Genomic DNA, 21678 nt, shown 5'->3' with positions numbered 1-21678 from the left:
GTCAGGAGATTGTGAAGGCCATAGCAAAACCTTCACTTTACGCCTCTTGATGTAATCCCCCGTGGATTTCGAGGTGTGTTTAGGATCATTATCCATTTGTAGAAGCCATCCTCTCTTTAACTTCAGCTTTTTCACAGATGGCATCAAGTTACCATCTAAAATTTGCTGAAATTTTATTGAATCCATTTTTCCTTCTACTCGTGAGATGTTCCCTGTGCCACTGGCTGCAACACAACCCCAAAGCATGATTGATCCAACCCCATGCTTCACAGTTGGACAGAGGTTCTTTTCATTAAATTCTGTTCCCCTTCTTCTCCAATCGTACCTTTGCTCATTCCGGCCAAAAAGTTCAATTTTAACCTCATCGGTCCACAGAACTTGTTTCCAAAATGCATCAGGCTTGTCTATATGTTCATTTGCAAAGTTCAAACGATGATTTTTGTGGTGAGGACGTAGAAGAGGTTTTCTTCTGATGACTCTTCCATGAAGACCATATTTGTACAAGTATCTCTTTATAGTGGAATAGTGTACCACAACTCCAGTGTCTGCCAGATCTTTCTGGAGGGATCGTGCAGTCAAACGTGGGTTTTGAATTGTTTTTCTCACAATCCTGCGAGCTGTTCTGTCTGATATTTTTCTTGGTCTTCCAGATCTTGCTTTAATTTCCACTGTTCCTGATGACTGCCATTTCTTAATTACATTCCGAACAGAGGATATTGACATCTGAAAACGCTTTGCTATCTTCTTATAGCCTTCTGCAGCTTTGTGAGCGTCAACTATTTTCAGTTTCAGTTTTCTAGACAACTGCTTAGAAGAACCCATGGTGCTGATTGTTGGGGCAAGGTCAGATGAGTCTGGGCATTTAAAACCTTTGAGATTGACATAACCTGGTCTTCCCAGACGATGATTGAGAACAATCCACGACACTGGCAGGTCTCAGCTTGGCAAAGGGGTTATTTTGAAAGTGTAAATGATGGAAATAAAATCTAACTTTTGTTGACATATTATAAGAATGTCTAATCTGTAATTTGATGCCTTTTGGAGATTTTTCCATCTTTCCTTGGCTTCTTTATGCACATTAATACAAATTTTTAGCTGGGGTGCCCAAACTTTCGATCCCCACTGTATATGTGTGTAGATGTATATATATATATATTTCTATTTAATATATGTTATAATGTTAAATGATTCCATTTTGTTTAGCATGATTTTCTGACACCTATGCCCAGCCTTCTTTCTTGGGACTGCCCAGCCCATTTAGGAAGGCTCAGTCTTAGTTTCCCTCTTGATGTGACTCGCACTGGTCTTGTACTTCAATGTTCCTTTCAGGATTTTATACGCTTGTTATACTGCTTTGTTTGTGAATATATATCTCATTTTAATATAATCACAATCACATAATCACAGTTTTTTATTGAGGTAATGCACAAGGTTGGTGCACTTTCTTTTAATTTTCACTATGCATGTCCATCAAATTGCCAGACAGAGAAGCGTGATTGATCACTCCAGAGAACACGTCTCCCCTGCTCTAGAGTCCAGTGGCGGCGTGCTTTACACCACGGCATCCGACGCTTTGCATTGCACTTGGTGATGGAAGGCTTGGATGCAGCTGCTCGGCCATGGAAACCCATTCCATGAAGCTCTCTACACACTGTTGTTGGGCTCATCTGAAGGCCACACCAAGTTTGGAGGTCTTTAGCTATTGACTCTGCAGACAGTTGGCGACTTTTGCGCACTGTGCGCTTCAGCATGCGCTGACCCCGCCCTGTCATGTGACGTGGCCTACCACTTGGTGGCTGAGTGGCTGTTGTTCCCAGTTGCTTCCACTTTGTTATAATCCCACTAACAGTTGAGCGTGGAATATTTAGTAGCCAGGAAATGTCACGGATGGACTTATATCACAGGTGGCCACCTATCACGGGACCACGCTTGGAGTCACTGAGCTTCTGAGAGCGACCCATTCTTTCACCAATGTTTGTAGAAGCCGTCTGCATGCCTAGGGGCTTGATTGCATACACCTGTGTCCATGGAGGGGATTGGAACACCTGAATCAGATGATATGGAGGACTGGCAATACTTTTGGCAATGTAGTGTGTATGCAGGGGCGGACTGACAACTCATGGGGCCCCCGGGCAATAGGGGATCATGGGACCCCTGTGTCCTTGCCCAAACTCAAAAAAGCCTATGAAAAAGGTACCAGGGGCATCTAATGGGGCCCCCTACTGACCCCGGGCCCTCGGGCAGTGCCCGAGTTTCCAAATGGTCTGTCCGGCCTGTGTGTATGTGTATACACACGCACACACACACACAGCGGCAGATCAATGTATGCATCGTATACTCTGTGGTTCCCCTCCCCTTCCATCCCTCAGCGATAGGTTCCAGACTTTCCAGCTCTGTGAGTTTCATTTCTCTGTGATATACGGTCATTCTTTTTAGTGTCATTTACATCTAGTAACAAAGTTTATATTTGCAGATCTCACAAAGTGAGGAGGAACCCCACAGAATCTCATGGGGAACAGCACCAGCAAAATGTAAGTTTATTAGATTCAAATATTTCTGTTTTTATATGCGTGTTTCTTATCTTTAGTCAATGATATAGCTCTACATGAGAATAAATCTTAATCACAAAAATATAAACAATAAAAATGAGTCCACTGTGATATCAAAATACGGACTCCTCAGTCCACAATGAGATTTCTAACACTGTAGGTGTAATCCGGTTTTCCGTTGTGGTGATATGGATAGATTGCCTACTCACCAGAAACACAGTGCAAAAACGCATATCTGGATCACATGCATCCTGGGATCTCGAATGAAGACAGCCCGGTGTTTAGGATCCTCTGGTGGTCCCTCAATGGTGTAAGAAAAGGATACTGATCTGGTCTCAAAGTGCTCACTTCCTCAGGTCCACAGCAATGCCTAAAATACTGGGGCTGAGGTGTGGAGGCTCAGTGCCAGATATGGAGAATGAAGGTGCTCATAGTGTAGTATTTATAAACAATAAATTTATTGCGTTTCAAATCTGAAAAATGTTATACATACATAAATGACTGTATATGATTAAAGACTGCTGCGAGCAATAGTACCCAAAAAGCACTGACCAGTATACATCTAATGTGGGCCGCTGGACCTCCTGATGGCATCACCCCTACTGTAGATGTGTGTTTACACGAAACGCGTCTAGGAGGAGCCTCTGCACGCTTTGACGCTACGCCGCCGGATCAGGAGGTCCGGCGGCCCACATTAGATGTATACTGGTCAGTGCTTTTTGGGTACTATTGCTCGCAGCAGTCTTTAATCATATACAGTCATTTATGTATGTATAACATTGCTCAGATTTTAAACGCAATAAATTTATTGTTTATAAATACTACACTATGAGCACCTTCATTCTCCATATCTGGCACTGAGCCTCCACACCTCAGCCCCAGTATTTTAGGCATTGCTGTGGACCTGAGGAAGTGAGCACTTTGAGACCAGATCGGTATCCTTCTCTTACACCATTGAGGGACCACCAGAGGATCCTAAACACCGGGCTGTCTTCATTCGAGATCCCAGGATGCATGTGATCCAGATATGCGTTTTTGCACTGTGTTTCTGGTGAGTAGGCAATCTATCCATATCACCACCAACGGGAGACCGGATTACACCTACAGTGTTAGAAATCTCATTGTGGACTGAGGAATCTGTATTTTGATATCACAGTGGACTCATTTTTATTGTTTATATTTTTGTGATTAAGATTTATTCTCATATAGCGCTGCACTCTTGGTTTTGTGATTCTATTAGAAAGGTTTTTGTGGTTCCTTTTAGTGCATTGGTCGCTTTTCAGATTGCGCTCACTAACTTACATTTTCTGAATGATATAGCTCTGACATATACCGCAGTGTTGAACAGAGAACATTGAGCCAGTCACATCAGTCTCTGTACCAGAGGAGCTTACACTCTAATGTCCCCTCCCCCACAGTCACATCAGTCTCTGTACCAGAGGAGCTTACACTCTAATGTCCCCTCCCCAACAGTCCCCTCAGTCTCTGTACCAAAGGAGCTTACACTCTAATGTCCCCTCCCCCACAGTCACACACTATTATTATTGTACTGTATATTTGTATAGCTCTGACATGATCCAGAGTGTTGCACAGAGAACACTGAGCCTCCAATATTCGTCTACCTGGTGAAGTAACTACCTGCGTTACGTTCTGCTCGTTGTTTGTCTCGTCCGTCACTTATTGCTGTTCCTGATTAGTCCCTCCTTAGCATATCATACAGTATAATGAGGAACCTGCTATGTACAATACACAGTCCTGTCCACCTCCCAGTTTCCAGTTATCTTCTCGTACTTTATGGCTCTTCTCTGAACACTCCCACCTTTCTATATACTTCAGACTGGATATACTGTCTTCTCTATTTAGGGATAATATTTGTTTTATTTCTCCCAGGACTACCATGCCTCAGGAAGGTGCTGCTAATTTTACAAGTTAGAAGAAGAGATTACATGTTCCATTTGTCTCCATGAGCTCTTGGATCCGGTCTCCATCACTTGTGGTCATACCTTCTGTAGAGGCTGTATAGCCAAATATTGGGACGCCCCGGGGCTTCATAGTTACCGCTCTCCCCAGAGTGCAGGAAAATCTGCCCGAAAGACCAGCTCATACCCAGTTATAAGCTGAAGAACATGGTGACCAAGGTCCAACTGGCTGTTAAGGAAGAGCAGAGCAGACAGGTGAGAGTGGAACATTCTACTATATAGGGTGTGGGTATAGCAGAGAGGAAATGTTCCAATGCTGCCATCTTTATCCTTGCTTGACTGCCGAGTAGCGCATGTATTCCAAACCCTATAACAACTGTAACCTTACCCTCACAGAGAATCAAATTTAATTGGATGAAGGAAAAATAGGTCTTTATTACCAAACATAGATGTAGCACCCTCTAGTGTGGATAGTTATTTAGTGTAGATGGAGGCTTGCTAAAAGCCTGGGTGTGAGTCAGAGGGTAACTTCAGGGCACGCTGGAGGGCTCTACAGGTCATTCCTTTGGTGCCTCCGCCTACTAAAAATGTCATATGTAGCAGCAGAAAAGGAATTCTCAGATTTTCAGTGTGAATCTATATGGCAAATGTGTTTTTGGTAACATACCCTTCTGACCATTGCTTTCCTGGGGTGCAAAAAATGAATGAAGATCCTAGTTCCCCAAAGACACATTAAAAATAGGTAGCAGCCGCCATCAGATGGCACCAGGAGATGTGTCCAAAATGGATGGTGAAGCGATGGAGCGCACGCCGTCCATTGACCGGAAGTACAGCGTGGGCTTGCGTTCCAGCCACCATTAGTAAACGTCACTTCTGATAATCCAGAAAAATGGAACCGTAAATACGTCACCACTTGTGCGATTGGACTATGTGTTGCAGCTGCTCGCAGGACGCATTATGCCCATTATAGCTGGTGATGGTAAATATTAAGAGGTGCCTGACGGAGAAAAGCACTTAACCAGGGAAAGAGGTAGTACATACTGTCCACCGCCCAGTCTTGCCGCATGGCGCCCTGGCCTGAACCTCGCAAAAGGGAGCTAGGAAATCTTAGAATAAGTAGATAAATATAATAAAATTAAAATAAATAAAAATGTTTTATTAATTAGGTTGTGTGTGTGTGTAAATACATGTACAGTCATGGCCGAAATTGTTGGCACCCTTGATATTTCTCCAGGAAATCATGTATTTCTCACGAAACGTATTGCATTAACACATGTTTTGCTATACACATGTTTATTCCCTTTGTGTGTATTGGGACAAAACAAAAAAAGGGAGGAAAGAAAGCAAATTCGACATAATGTCACACAAACCTCCAAAAATGGGCTGGACAAAAGTATTGGCACCCTTTCACAACTGCGGATAAATAAGAATGTTACAAGCATGTGATGCTCCTGTAAACTCACCTGGGGCAAGTAACAGGTGTGGGCAATATAGAAATCACACCTGAAAGCAGATAAAAAGGAGAGACGTTCACTTAACCTTTGCATTGTGTGTCTGTCTGTGCCACACTAAGCATGGACAACAGAAAGAGGAGACGAGAACTGTCTGAGGACCTGAGAACCAAAATTGTGGCAAAATATCAACAATCTCAAGGTTACAAGTCCATCTCCAGAGAACTAGATTTGCCTTTGTCCACAGTGCGCAACATTATCAAGAAGTTTGCAACCCATGGCACTGTAGCTAATCTCCCTGGTCGTGGACGGATGAGGAAAATTGATGAAAGATTGCAACGCAGAATAGTCCGGATGGTGGATAAGCAGCCCCAAACATGTTCCAAAGACATTCAAGCTGTCCTGCAGGCTCAGGGAGCATCAGTGTCAGCGCGAACTATCCGTCGACATTTAAATGAAATGAAACGCTATGGCAGGAGACCCAGGAGGACCCCACTGCTGACACAGAGACATAAAAAAGCAAGACTACAGTTTGCCAAAATGTACTTGAGTAAGCCAAAAGCCTTCTGGGAAAACGTCTTGTGGACAGATGAGACCAAGATAGAGCTTTTCGGTAAAGCACATCATTCTACTGTTTACCGAAAACGGAATGAGGCCTACAAAGAACAAAACACAGTACCTACGGTAAAATATGGTGGAGGTTCAATGATGTTTTGGGGTTGTTTTGCTGCCTCTGGCACTGGGTGCCTTGACTGTGTGCAAGGCATCATGAAATCTGAGGATTACCAAAGGATTTTGGGTCGCACTGTAGGGCCCAGTGTCAGAAAGCTGGGTTTGCGTCCAAGATCCTGGGTCTTCCAGCAGGACAATGACCCCAAACATACGTCAAAAAGCACTCAGAAATGGATGGCAAAGAAGCGCTGGAGAGTTCTGAAGTGGCCAGCAATGAGCCCAGATCTAAATCCCATTGAACACCTGTGGAGAGATCTTAAAATTGCTGTTGGGAAAAGGTGTCCTTCCAATAAGAGAGACCTGGAGCTGTTTGCAAAGGAAGAGTGGTCCAAAATTCCGGGTGAGAGGTGTCAGAAGCTTATTGATGGTTATAGGAAGCGACTGATTTCAGTTATGTTTTCCAAAGGGTGTGCAACCAAATATTAAGTTAAGGGTGCCAATACTTTTGTCCAGCCCATTTTTGGGGTTTTGTGTGACATTATGTCATATTTGCTTTTCTGCCTCTGTTTTATATTTGTTCCAATACATACAAAGGGAATAAACATGTGTATAGCAAAACATGTGTTAATGCAATACCTTTTTTGTGTGAAATACTTGATTTTCAGGAAAAATATCAAGGGTGCCAACAATTTCGGCCATGACTGTATGTATAAATAAATTGACATCCCTGTATTGTCTTAGCGATCCAGATGGTATTACATGTCAGAAAATGTATTTCATATTTGTATTGATTAAAATGATACTAACTTAGAATATTGACATGAATTGATATATGTATTAAGGGGAATAGGTACAATGAATGAATATGTACATGTATATACAATCATGTAAAGAAAAAACTGTGTGCATAAATAGATAAAAAAATATTAAAAGAATGATTTGGCATAATTGCATGTATATAAATATGAGCGTACATGCACACACATATAGTGCATTTCCCGATGGATACTATGTCCCAATAGAGTTGAGTCAATAAATAACCAGTTGCCCTCGCCCTATAGCAGAAATACTGCTGCAGGGTGGCAGGGCTGTGCAAACCCATGTGTATATATACGTGATTTGCATTTACGGGCAGTGGGGGGGCGTGCGCACCACCCTACCCACGCTGCCATTGGCGATAGAACACTGACAGGGGAGACACCTGTGTTTAAACAACACAGGTCTCTCTCCTGCCAGCAATAACATGATGCTGTGTATTTCTCTGCACAGCATGTCTCTCTAGTAAAACACAGCACACAGTTAACCCTTTGATCGCCCCAGATGTTAACCCTTTCCTGCCCAGTGCCATTAGTACACTGTCAGTGCTTTTTATTAGCACTGATCACTGTATTAGTGTCATTGGCATGTCAGTGACAGTCAGTTCCCACCCAGTGTCAGAATGGCCACCGCAGTCCTGCTATAAGTCGCTGATCGGCGCCATTACCAGTAGAAAAAAATCAAATTCCAGTATATATACCGCCATTTGTAAATGCTATAACTTTCAAGGAAACCAATTCATTTACATGTATTGGGATTTAGAGCAAGTGCTTAATTAAGCCTATAAATCCTGCATTAGCATTAGGCTGGAGGGCTCTACAGGTTAATCCTCTGGTGCCTCCCTCTACTCTAGAAGCTTGGAAAATTTCTAGAAGTCAGTAGGTGAACGCTAGGAGAGGCTGATCTGCATATTTATTGGGAGTCTGACCAATCCCTGGCAGAAGGTCTGGCAGTGTGGTAGACTGGCCCAAAAATATGAGAGCCTGGCCAGCAGGAGATTCAGGTGGAAGACGGATGGTTGAGATGCTGCTGTGTAGCCTGGGAGGGGACCCTGGAAAAGAGGGGTTTTGCCTCCAGGCTGAATGTTGGAGGTAGGAGGAAAGCTGAAGGAGAGAGCTCTACAGATCTGCAGTCCACTGGGGAAGGACAGCCTGCATAGCCTGGAAAAGAAACAGCCCAGTGGAAGGCCTGAAAACAGTTCTATCCATAGCTGAAGGACAAAGACAGTGTAAGTACCCCTACACCCCCGGGGCCTATAAGGGAGAAGTCTGCTGGATGCAAGTTCCTGGCAAGTCTTCTGGGGACAGTCTAATGCTTACCAAATCCTCTGTCCTGGGACCAGATACTGTAGCCACATGGGCTGGTATTTTTTTCACTAAGGGGACCAAGAGCTCTTACAAGTTGTCACTTTGCTGAAAATTCACTCTGAGAACACCCAATTTCTAGGAGGGGATTACTTTCCTAAAGACTGTTGTGGTTCCGGCTGGAACAGCCAAATATCTGTCATTTTGTGTACTAGAGAAGGAAAATGTTCTCATTTTGTTATTCTTCAATCAAGTTGGGCGTAACTATTTTACCCTATCCAAGTTGATTTCCATAAAAAATCCAAAAAAACAAGCCCATGGATTGTTTCTTTGTTTCTGGATGCAAACTGAAAAAGGCATGTTGCCTGACTGTGCAGGAAATAAGTGGGACCCAAAACCAGCGGCTTTCAAGGGGGTAGCGCTACATGGATAAAGCTTTCAACTTGCTTCCAAGCCCTCTATCATGGGTCAATCTTTTGCTGATCAGGTACAAACACCCAGCAGTACTCCTAAAGAAAAACAGAAGGTGATACACCATAAAGTCCAGCGAGCTTTATTAGTCCAGGACAAGCAACACAACGCCCTGCCACATTTTTCACACAACTAGTCCTAACTGTAGAGAATGTTTTGCTACAATTAAGCCCAGTTGGGTGAAATGCAGCAGAGGAGGAGGTTCCAGGAGAGGATTCATGCTGCTTGTCAAAAACCAACAAAGTTTAAAAACTTTGGACATTGGAGTATGCCCCCAGCTGTTCTTCTCTTTATTAACAAATATCATTAAACACAAGCCCCCTTTTCAATATAATGTTCAGTTAAGTTACAGTTCAGCTACAGTTTCAGTTACAGGTATACTTTGAGCCCCCAAACCTTCTCATCTTAGCCTAAATGCCTGCCCTTACCAAGTGTGCCAGAGTTTGGGACTCTGCTCTTTGTTTCTTGCTCTTAAATTTGCCTCTCTCTCAGCAAAGATGGGTAGATCTTCTTTCCAACTCTAAATGAGGGATAATTTCAGGGTTTATGTTCATACTTGTGCACCATTCACAAGTCAAATGGAGAAATGTGTCCCATTCTAGATCTGAAGGCTCCCAATTTATTTCTGCAGGTTCAAATGTTTTGCATGAGATCAGCAAGGACAGTCATTGCCTCCATCCTTCTGGTCCTGTCCAGAATCTTCCTACCTTGCAAAAACAAACTTTTGTTCCCCCACTCTTGTGCTAGATTTCTTCAGTTTCAGATTCACCTCAATTTGTGTCTGCATGAGGATCGTTGGCCTTAACCTGGTTCTTTTTGCCCTTGAAGGTAGTGCTATATGCCCAGTTTCAAGCCAAAAAAAATGCAACTTAATATTCTGGCAGTGTTGTATAAACAGTCTTGATTTATTATTTCAGGTACTTATATAGTGTCGTCAATTTACACAGCACTTTACATATATATTGTACATTCACATCAGTCCCTGACCCTGAAGGGGCGTACAATCTATGGACCACCCTGTGCATCTCGCCTGAAAGATGCCAGTCTGTCAGGCTGGGGAAGAGTCCCAGATGCCTTCTTGGTGCCTCAGACTTTGCAGTGTCATGACCGTGGCCTACATCAACAATCAGGCAGTCACTAGAAGCCACGCCAGTCAAAGCGAAATGGACTTGATCCTCTTGTGGACAGATTTGCACATTTTGGCTCTGTCTGCCCTTCCACATTTCAGGCATGAAACATTGGAGGTGGAATTTCTCAGCTGTCAGCATCTGAATCCAGGGAATTGGATATTCAGCTGGAGGTGTTCCCAGGCCTTTACCACAGGTTAAGAATGTCAGATGTGGATCTTCCAGTGTCCAGGTTCAACAACAAACTGGACATGTTTGTCTCCAGATCCAGGGACCCCCAAGCTTTCACAGTGGAATTGGTTACATCTGATTTATGCCTTTACACGTCTGCATATACTCTCATCTGTATAACAGGACATGATGGAGAGCATTATGGTGATTTCCATCACACCAAACTGATTCAGGAGGGTGTGGTACTTAGACATACTCCTGTTCCAAGGGCCAGTCCATAGCCCTGCTTCCCAGTAGCTGTCTGTAATCACTTGGCTCACTATTGCATCCCAGGTCCTAAGGGATGGTGGTTATCAAATTTAGTCACCCCTACTCTCTTTGAGACTAGGAAATTGACTTTGCACAAAGCCTACCATCAGGAAGTGTCACTGTCAGAAAGACATCATAGAGCAATAATGTACAGCTGATGCTGGAGTGAGTGCTTGTGGACAGGAAGTGGTTGAACAGGACTCCATGAAGCCAGATGGGAATAAAAGGTAAAAAATGGTAAATACAGTATTTTATAGAAAAAATGAAAATTGTTTGGCACACAGTGCTTTAGCAAATGAAATACAGTATCATCCAGTTAGGATTAGTTCTACTTTAAGACTTAAGATAAGATGCCTCGTTGTGACTCCTGGGAGGATCTCATCTCACCACCTGAGCAGTCCTAGTGCTCAAATATGAAAGGATCGGTTCCCATATTACTGGTGACTTTTTTTCTCTTAATAGATTCCACCTTCAGCCCTTCAACTGGCGTACACAGATCATGATGGAAGATTGCAGCTGGATGAGTCGGTGGTACAGAGATGCTTCTTGGATGCGGAGGTGTCAGAATACTCCCTGTGCCTTATATGTGTGATTGGGGAGACGCGTAGAGGAAAATCCACCCTACTGAATTATATCATGAGAGCTCTTCACTGCCTGGTGAGTAAACCCGTCCATATCATATCCTGAGAGCCCTTCACTGCCCGGTGAGTAAACCCGTCCAAACCATATCCTGAGAGCCCTTCACTGCCTGGTGGGTACAGCCGTCCATATCATATCCTGAGAGCCCTTCACTGCCTGGTGAGTAAACCCGTCCAAACCATATCCTGAGAGCCCTTCACTGCCTGGTGGGTACAGCCGTCCATATCATATCCTGAGAGCCCTTCACTGCCTGGTGAGTAAACCCGTCCAAACCATATCCTGAGAGCCCTTCACTGCCTGGTGAGTAAACCCGTCCAAACCATATCCTGAGAGCCCTTCACTGCCTGGTGGGTACAGCCGTCCATATCATATCCTGAGAGCCCTTCACTGCCTGGTGAGTAAACCCGTCCAAACCATATCCTGAGAGCCCTTCACTGCCTGGTGGGTACAGCCGTCCATATCATATCCTGAGAGCCCTTCACTGCCTGGTGAGTATAGCTGTCCATATCATATCCTGAGAGCCCTTCACTGCCTGGTGAGTAAACCCGTCCATATCATATCCTGAGAGCCCTTCACTGCCTGGTGAGTATAGCTGTCCATATCATATCCTGAGAGCCCTTCACTGCCTGGTGAGTAAACCCGTCCATATCATATCCTGAGAGCCATTCACTGCCTGGTGAGTACAACCATCCATATCATATCCTGAGAGCCCTTCACTGCCTGGTGAGTATAGCCGTCCATATCATATCCTGAGAGCCCTTCACTGCCTGGTGGGTAAACCCATCCAAACCATATCCTGAGAGCCCTTCACTGCCTGGTGAGTAAACCCGTCCATATCATATCCTGAGAGCCCTTCACTGCCTGGTGAGTAAACCCGTCCATATCAAATCCTGGGAGCCCTTCACTGCCTGGTTGGTAAACCTGTCCAAACCATATCCTGAGAGCCCTTCACTGCCTGGTGAGTAAAGCTGTCCAAACCATATCCTGAGAGCCCTTCACTGCCTGGTGAGTACAGCCGTCCATATCATATCCTGAGAGCCCTTCACTGCCTGGTGAGTACAACCGTCCATATCATATCCTGAGAGCCCTTCACTGCCTGGTGAGCGGTGGTGTATTTATGTTTTGTGCTGCCCTGGGCAACACAAAAATCGCCGCCGCCCCCCCCCCCCCCCCCCGTGCACCCCCACTGTCTCTAGTGCCCCAACGTTTGCTGGGTCGAACTTAGTGGTCAGCCACATCTTTCTGTGGTGTCCTTGGTGGTATGAGCTGCGAGAAGGTGTCATTAGTGGGATGAGTAGCGAGAAGGTGTCATTAGTGGTATGAGTGGCGAGAAGGTGTCAGTTAGTGGTATGAGTGGCGAGAAGGTGTCAGTTAGTGGTATGAGTGGCGAGAAAGTGTCATTAGTTGTATGACTGACTAGAAGGTGTCAGTTAGTGGTATGAGCGGCGTGAAGGTGTCAGTTAGTGGTATGAGCCGCGTGAAGGTGTCAGTGGTATGAGCGGCGAGAAGGTGTCAGTTAGTGGTATGAGTCAGTCACCTGGCAGTCTCTCTCTGGTCAGTCTCTGTCAGCTCTCTGCCCCCCCACAATAGTATTCATGGTATACACAGTAGTAGGATGGAGATCACTCACCAGGCTTGGTGAAGGGGCAGAGACCAAGGGGGCAGCCATGTACTGCCGGTATGTATTCTCCTCACAGCCTCGCCTTCCCTCTTCTCAGTGACAGAGATCCTTGCCTCCCCTGGACACTGCCATCCACTGTGGAGAGTTTCGACCCTCAGAACAGCCTACAACCTGGCCGGGCGCACTGGATGCTGGGAATTGTAGTCCTTCCCCCGCACACCCTGCCGGGATTGTAGTTTGCTCCTGTGGAGGCGGCATGTCGGAGGCGGGGGAAAGACTATAACTCCCAGTATGCAGTGCGCCCGGCCAGGCTGTAGGCTACTCTGAGGGTCGGAGCTCCCGGAGCTCTCCGCAGTGGATGGCAGTGAGAAGCCAGGACTGAGAGATGATCCCGGAGGATGGCAGTGTCCAGGGACGGCCTGATACTCCCACTACTCACAGGATTCCTCTTCTGTAGTGACATCACTTGCAGAGGTGCGGCGCCGCCCCCCTCCTGAAAAGTGCCGCCCTAGGCAAGTGCCTTGTTTTACTCGCAGCAAATACGCCCATGCTGGTGAATACACCCGTCCATATCATATCCTGAGAGCCCTTCACTGCCTGGTGAGTACAGCCGTCCATATCATATCCTGAGAGCCCTTCACTGCCTGGTGAGTTCAACCGTCCATATCATATCCTGAGAGCCCTTCACTGCCTGGTGAGTACAACCGTCCATATCATATCCTGAGAGCCATTCACTGCCTGGTGAGTACAACTGTCCATATCATATCCTGAGAGCCCTTCACTGCCTGGTGAGTACAACCGTCCATATCATATCCTGAGAGCCCTTCACTGCCTGGTGAGTACAACTGTCCATATCATATCCTGAGAGCCCTTCACTGCCTGGTGAGTACAACTGTCCATATCATATCCTGAGAGCCCTTCACTGCCTGGTGAGTACAACCGTCCATATCATATCCTGAGAGCCCTTCACTGCCTGGTGAGTACAACCGTCCATATCATATCCTGAGAGCCCTTCACTGCCTGGTGAGTACAGCCGTCCATATCATATCCTGAGAGCCCTTCCCTGCCTGATGGGTAAACTAATTCATATCTCTCATTTTGAATGTCACTTCAGCTCACTAGGGCAATGTATCTTTAACGCACATGCATTGCAGCACACCACAAAGCACATCACTACTGTGCCAATACTGGTGCACATTGCACATTTTGGTGTGTTCTAGCCTATTCATTTGCATTAACGTAACACACCAGGATATCAGGGTCTGAATTGGACCCACATTTATTTTTATTTCATCCTTTTCTACTCCCAGTACTTTCAGTAGATACATTCAGTCATACATAACTACCACCCCATTCTTCCATTATCTTTGCTGTGCTGTCTGCAGCTTGACAATGTGGTAGAGAAGTTTTTCATGCAGTTTAATTTTCACACTAAATACATATGTAACGGAACCGGACCCAGGACGCACTTGGGTATTTTCCGTTATACTCCCGCTTCCCTGTCCGAACACAAATCCCCGGACACCACCCGCTGATCATGCAGGAAATAGACAGCACCAGACTCTTCTTAAGACAGGAAGTCAACTCCTTTATTTTTACATAAAACACAAGATATATACACAGGGCAGGGAAACACAACCAGGGACAGGAAACATATCATCAGCCCGCCCCATCAGTGGGAAGGGCTACAGGAAACACCTCCCCACCCAACCAAGACACAGAACAATGGCATGCAGCACATGGCAGAGGACAATGGACAAGCACCTGGAAGAGAACAAAGGACAACACAACAATACACAGTAGACATTACCACCCTGTACCCCTTAACAGGCACAGGGTGAGTTAAACATAGGAATTTGGGAAGATGATACAGGGGTCCCCCCACCCCCAAAAGTCACTCCTGTCACATATCTCCCCTTTCGGCAGGAGACTAACGCAGGAGTAAATCCCAGATGGATGTACTCTGAAGTTAGTCTGTACCTCCAGTCCCTCAATGCCAGCACCCACACAGTACCCCATGCAAATTGTCCCACACCAAGCATTACTCACCCAGCCAACCTCTGCCTCTCCCGTAGAACATACCCACCGCTGGGGAGAAGTACAGTCCGTACTTCTCCCCAGCGGTAGGTATGTTCTACGGTCCGGTCCTTCTCCCTGAAATCCTCTCAGCCGCTGGAGAGATGACAGGGTGGCTGGGCCGACTCCATAATGCTGTGGGGGATCTGGGCCGACTGCCCAACATCCCTGGGGTATCCAGGTGGTGACTGTAGTCTCATCCACAGACATCAGCTCAAGCTGCTGTTGTGAGGTGCTGATTGCATCCTCTTCCTGTAGCTCCTGCGGTGCTGGTTGTTGTGGGCAGAGGTCGACAACACCATGCCCTGGTGCCAGCTCTTCTGCGGGAGATGTGTCAGCTGGTTCCTCCTCAGCAGAAAAGTCAATCAAATCCCCAGCCTCTGGAACTGGTGTCTGGGGATAGGGGTTAACCATCTCCTGTCCATGGAACTCAGAAGACGTTGCCAGGTCTACTGTTGGTTCCTCCTCAGCCGAGAAGTCTATCAGATCCCCAGCCTCTGGAATTTCCACTGCTGATTCTTAGGCATGCTGCTGAACATGTTTTAGCAGTTGCCTGTATGCCCTTTCCAGATGCTGTTCTTTCATCAGCAGGTATTCCAGATCTGGTTCAAGCTCTGAGACCCCTGTGAGACCGAACATAGCCTCTCTGCCTTCTCGCAACTACTCCAGGGTAGGTTCTTCTTCATCGCCAAACACAAAATGATCTGTAAGGCTCTCCCACAGCAATCATATCCCTCTGGAGAGCATTCTGTTGTCACCCCTAAATATTCCTGCTCTGCGTACCATTGCAAAGCCCGATATCTGTTGTCCAGTTGTATCTCCTGGACCAACCTGTCCAACTCAGTCACCCATTGCTCCTGAGGTCGCTCTCCCAGGAATGGCATCCGTAACTTCCAATGGTCCCTGGCCCTTTCCCCTGGGGTTGGATAACACTTGCCTTTGTCTATACCAGCAGCCTGAAGAACTCCTTTCCAAAGCACCTCCCTAATCCGCTGCCTGAGCTCCAGGTACTGATCTGTAGACACAGTCCTGGGGTATGTTGCAAGAACAGTCTGTAGCAGCCCTGGGAACTCTGATGCCAGGTCCATATCTCCACTGGGGTGACTGATGTCTCCTTTCCTGATCTTGGATCCCGATGGTGGTTTGGACGTGTACACAGCTTGGAAGCACAATCCCACCGCTTGCCACCAATGTAACGGAATCGGACCCAGAACCGCACTTGGGTATTTTCCGTTATACTGCAGCTTCCCTGTCCGAAAACAAAATCCGCGGACACCACCCGCTGATCATGCAGGAAATAGACAGCACCAGCCTCTCTTAAGACAGGAAGTCAACTCCTTTATTTTTACACAAACACAAGATATATACACAGGGTGGGGAAATACAACCAAGGACAGGAAACACATCATCAGCCCGCCCCATCAGTGGGAAGGGCTACAGGAAACACCCCCACCCAACCAAGACACAGAACAATAGGATGCAGCACATGGCAGAGAACAAAGGACAACACACCAATACACAATAGACATTCCCACCCTGTACTCCTTAACAGGCACAAGGTAGGTTAAACATAAGAATTTGGGAAGATGATACAGGGGTCCCCCCACCCCCAAAAGTCACTCCCGTCACAACATACATGAAATGTATGGTATTACTGACCAACTAACCGTAAGATTTACACACAGGAGGAAAACTGTTTTTTCTCTGCAGCAGTTAAAATGCAGCAGAAACTGACACCTCCCAGCAGTGGGTTTTAATGCCCAAGCGGAGCAGATTTTCTATCAAGTGACTGTTGTGATTGGACATTCAGCGAATCAGTGTGGACAGTGAAAGGACAAAAAGCAAACTGATAAGCACCTCTTTCTGTCTTTCCGCTTTCTCCTCCTATCAGCATGCTTCTTCTTAGCACATGAGCACGCCAGCACAACTGATTGGCTCTTTGTGAAGCTTCTGTCTCTCAGTCTGAGCTCTGCTGTACAGGAATGACAAGAGGCCACATTAAGGTGCTTATACTGCTTGTATTTCAAAATACAGTTAATGATGTAATATTGAATGTAGAGCTGCTTTAATATTTGTCTTTTTCATATCTGCCTGGAGTTCAGATTCAACCTATACATGAATCTGATTGATAAAATCTACTTTTTATGTTTGTGGTGTTGTGTCTTTTACAGACTGAGCATGTTGAAGTGACAGTGATTTTCCTTTTTTGTAGGAAAGACACCAGCCGGTCAGTCTTGGGCAGGACGAGGAGCCCCTCTCAGGGTTTGAATGGAGAAATGACACTGACAGTGTAACAAAGGGGATCTGGATCTGGAGCAAACCCTTCATCCTGGAGAGGAATGAGGAGAAGGTTTGATGGAGACATTCTCTATTAAATTATAAGCTGATCTATTCTCATGTACAGAGATGGACAAATTGATGGGGGATACACTTCATTATTGCCTTGTCCTGCCATTGACCAAGCTAGAGCTGAGCAAACAGACAGCAAATCTGGATCCAAACTGTACAAATGGATCATCTCAGGATCACTGCCAATCCATCTGTGACTTTGATCTGTCAGTAGATGTATTGCTTGCCTGCAAAGGTGTAGCGGAGCCCCTCATCCAGGGAAATAATCCTAACAGAGGCTAGCGCCAAGAAAACACAGGGCCGGTACTCCTAGAGGTAATGATAGTGAGGCCTACATGTGTTCCAGCACACGGTCGGTACCTATAATATAGGAGCACCAAGGACACAAAGGTACATGTCCTTCTAAAACTGGTGCTGGGTTGTAGGGCAGAGATGAGCTCTTTTTCCATTTTCCTGGCTCAGAAGATATGTTGCAAGGATCAGACTTTTTGTACTTGTAGTCTGGCCTCTTTTGGATTTAACAGGCAAAATGCAGTGAGAAAAAAAAAAGATAGTTCTGTTCAGCTGGACTTGTTCTGCAATGTTTTGATTCCCTCACTGAGTGTTATGAGCACGCTCAATCATTTTTAACAATGTAGTGATAAGGAAATCAACAACCTCTACTCTGCGGTGAAGGTTCTGGTGTGGACATCCTTTAGTCATGGCTGATGTACCAACTATTTGGAGGTTTTTAAGCTCCAGTCCTGGACAGCTGCCATGAAGGAACCTCCCCAACATAAACAGTTTACTTACGAGGGGCATTCAAGTCAAACTGGGACTTTTTAATTTTCCAGGTATAAAAAGGGATGCTGGCGAGGTGGAACTACATGCAGTAGTAAGTGGCCAGTGTGTCCTATTACTGATACGCGGCGTACATGTCGGGGGCCAGTCCAGAGTCCATTAATCAAGATGGCAGACGGCGGTGTTAGTGCATGCATGGAACAGAGTGTGGTGATGATGTTTCTTGTGAACAAAGGTGTAAAATTTGCGATTATCTACAGAAGACTCCAAGCACAATACGGGATGAGGCGTTCAGCTGCAGTAAGATATTTGAATGGTGTAAACATTTCAAAGATGGCCGTACGTCCGTCAATGATAGTCCTGGCCATGGTGGTTTCCAGCCCACAGCAGTCATTCCTGTGAACATTCAAAGCCTGTAACACCTGATTCTGGATAATTGATGCATAACCTGTTGTGAAATTGTACAAGAGACAAATCTTTCTGTGGGAACGGTGAACACCATGATGGGGAAGTGAAGCCGGCTGTCCTAGGATGGTTCAGGGGTACTGACAAATCTTTCTATGCCAAAGCACTCCACTCATTAGCTAAATGTTGGGATCAGTGTATAAATGTAGCAGGGGAGTATGTCGAAAAATAAATGCAGTTTCCAATTGAAATTTGTTGCAATTTGTTCTTTTATTATATAAACATATATAAAAATCCTGGTTTGACTTGAACATCCCTTGTATTAAGATGCGGTGTAGGTTGTGATGTTACCACTCCACCTTTCCACCTAGTCCAGTCAGAGAACACATTGAGATCATTGAGAAATTGCAAAGTGCTCTCTGCATTGGCGCCCAACCCAAATGGGTGACCCTCTTTGTTCAGTAAGCAGCAGGACGACCGCTCAGTACAGGACCCAGAAGCTAATGAACATCACCTTTAGTAGCTGTGCCTATCACAGTGATCTTCAGCTTCCATTGAGATCCCACAGGTATGGTATATGCAGAGTTACATTGACCCAAGCTGGACCAATGTAACTATGGAGGAATATCCATACCTGGAATTCAGCTTTAGGAATTTGCACAAGAAAATCATCATTACTTACAAGAGACAATACATTCTGTTATCCCAGAACACCTTGTTAGTTTGACTGACCTCCAGACTCCCAAATGCCTAACATTAGAACAAGGAGACTAATTGTCTTTATCTTCCATAACAAGACATTTGAAGAATGCAGTGAACAAAACATTCTTCTAATAAAATCTTTCTTCAAAGTCATTCTAGCAAGTGAACCAAACATTGGCATATGAGCACTTAACTTTGGTCTTTTTTAATTAGTAAAACTCATGATAATTCTTTTTCTTTATAAATATGTAACTGTATAAATGCTGGGGTATGTTCCTGACACACGTTAGAACTTGGGAAGCCATGTGGATTAGTGGTAAAATGTCCTTAGTATCTGGAATTCCAATTAATTATGCCTAACTACTTTTTGCTAGATCATGACAAATAAGCTTTGATCATTTTATAAACACCATTCACCAGTTCAGTAACCACTTTACTACCGCATTATAGCTGAATGATGGCTACAGCGCGGTCATTCAGTTCTGGGAGGGCATCATATGACGTCCTTCCAGAACGTGCCCCCACGGCATTGTCTGTGATCGCTGTGTCCTTTGGACATAGCTGATCACATGACACAGTAAAGTGCCAATCACAATGGCCTTTTACTACTTGATCAGCTGTATCCAATCACAGCAGGCCACCATGTAAATACACTTGCCCGTTATTGTCAGTACTTTCCTCACACTGTTGCAGCATGAGGAAAGTACTGTCGGTAACTGGCAACTGTCCAAGCAGACATCTACACTGATAATCAGGGCAACTGATTATCAGTACAGCCCCAAAAGTGCCCATCAGTGCCCAACAGTGCTTCCAATCTGCCTATCAGTGCCACCTATCAGTGCTGCCAACCAGTGCCCTTCAGTGCTACCTATTAATGTCCATCAGTGCCACCTATAAGTGCCCCATATCAATGCGGCATCATCAGTGCTTCCTCATCAATGCCTGCCAGTGCAGCCTATCAGTGCCTATCAGTGCTGCCTATCAGTGCAGTCTCATCAACGCACATCAGTGAAGGAGAAAAATCACCTGTTTGCAAAATTTTATAATAAAGAAAACTTTTTTCCGAAATGTTTGCTCTTTTTTTTGTTTTATAAAAACCCCAGTAGTGATTAAATATCATCAAAGAAAGCTCTACTTGTGTGAAAAAAATTCTAAAAATTTCATATAGGTACAGTGTTGCATGACCGCGCAATTGTCATTCAAAGTGTGACAGAGCTGGAAGCTGAAAATTGGCTTGGGCAGGAAAGGGGTGAAAGTAACTGGTAGGCAAGGGGTTAAGCAAGTTTGGACATAATAGATGTAAATTATTCTTTCAGTCAAAGTCTGATATAGTCCAAGAAATGTCCATTGAGATCAGTTCATTGAATGCTTTGGTGACCATTTACCTTCTCCTCACAGATGGCAGTATATGTCCTGGACACGGAGGGTTCGCTGGATATTGAAGGTGACCCGGAGACCTGCCTTAAACTTTCTGCACTTTCTATGTTACTCAGTTCATATCTGGTACTGGAATCTAGAATTCTTCCATTTTATATTGAATTCTCCAGTGATGTTGTGATGTATTCATCATAAGTTGATAATAATGTGCCAACTTTCATGTTTTCTGCAGATTTTTAATGTGAATGCGTGTCTGAAAACCACAGAACTGGATTATCTGGGGGTAGGTGGTCTGTGATATCCCAAGTTCTAATCAGTAATATGTATTGAGTAACTTCAAGGGATAGCCACCGGTCCTCCCTCTATGTGGTTAGCTCCATAATAGACCAGGTATGTGTCCACACATGCATGCAGCAAAGACACATTTCACATCCACATGAATTTTTGGACACCACCTGTGTTTCGGAGGGTTCTCTTCCTTCTCTCCATTTATTGTCTGCATCTCACTCCAGCCCTGCTGTAATATTGTAATTCCATATCTACTTTTGTGGACAAGAATAGACTAGGTTAGCCATAGTGGAAGGGACAACATCCCGATAGGTTGGAGAATCTCATTGATACACCTTGTTTTTTTTTCTTTTTGGTCTTTTCAGATGTATCTTCATGTGTCCGAACTGACAGGAGAGTCATTTTCACTACAACATCTGCAGGTAACTGAAATAGTTTATTAACTTACAGAGTTCCTTTTATAAAGTACTAAACTTTCTGAAACATCATGTATCCATACTCTTCTGTCAACTAACTACAGACACTAGACAGCTAGTGGAAAGGGTTGTGTGATGTGATGAACAGCTTCCAATTGTTTCATTGCTGAGTTCAGAGCTATGATGGATGTGATGACAGTGACATCTCCAGTATTCCCTGTGATCTGTGTTCCTCA

The 21678-nt window shown here is 45.0% G+C and overlaps 1 pseudogene across 1 annotated transcript in view; it reads left to right on the top strand.

Annotated features, from left to right (window-relative positions):
- The first annotated feature begins 2430 nt into the window (after positions 1-2430).
- Positions 2431-21678, top strand: part of LOC149454671 (RING finger protein 112-like) — a 59706-nt pseudogene continuing 40458 nt past the window's right edge. Inside the window, exons 1-7 of the transcript XR_016314176.1 lie at positions 2431-2531; positions 4440-4723; positions 11252-11446; positions 17338-17475; positions 20760-20864; positions 20971-21021; positions 21392-21448. The product of XR_016314176.1 is annotated as an RING finger protein 112-like (transcript). The remainder of the gene's footprint in view (positions 2532-4439; positions 4724-11251; positions 11447-17337; positions 17476-20759; positions 20865-20970; positions 21022-21391; positions 21449-21678) is intronic.

This window comes from Staurois parvus, unplaced genomic scaffold, assembly GCF_062004578.1.
Source record: "Staurois parvus isolate SC_StPar_1 unplaced genomic scaffold, SC_StPar_1.0 ptg000421l, whole genome shotgun sequence".
NCBI classification, from domain to species: domain Eukaryota; kingdom Metazoa; phylum Chordata; class Amphibia; order Anura; family Ranidae; genus Staurois; species Staurois parvus.
This window is presented reverse-complemented; position numbering and strand designations above follow the sequence as displayed.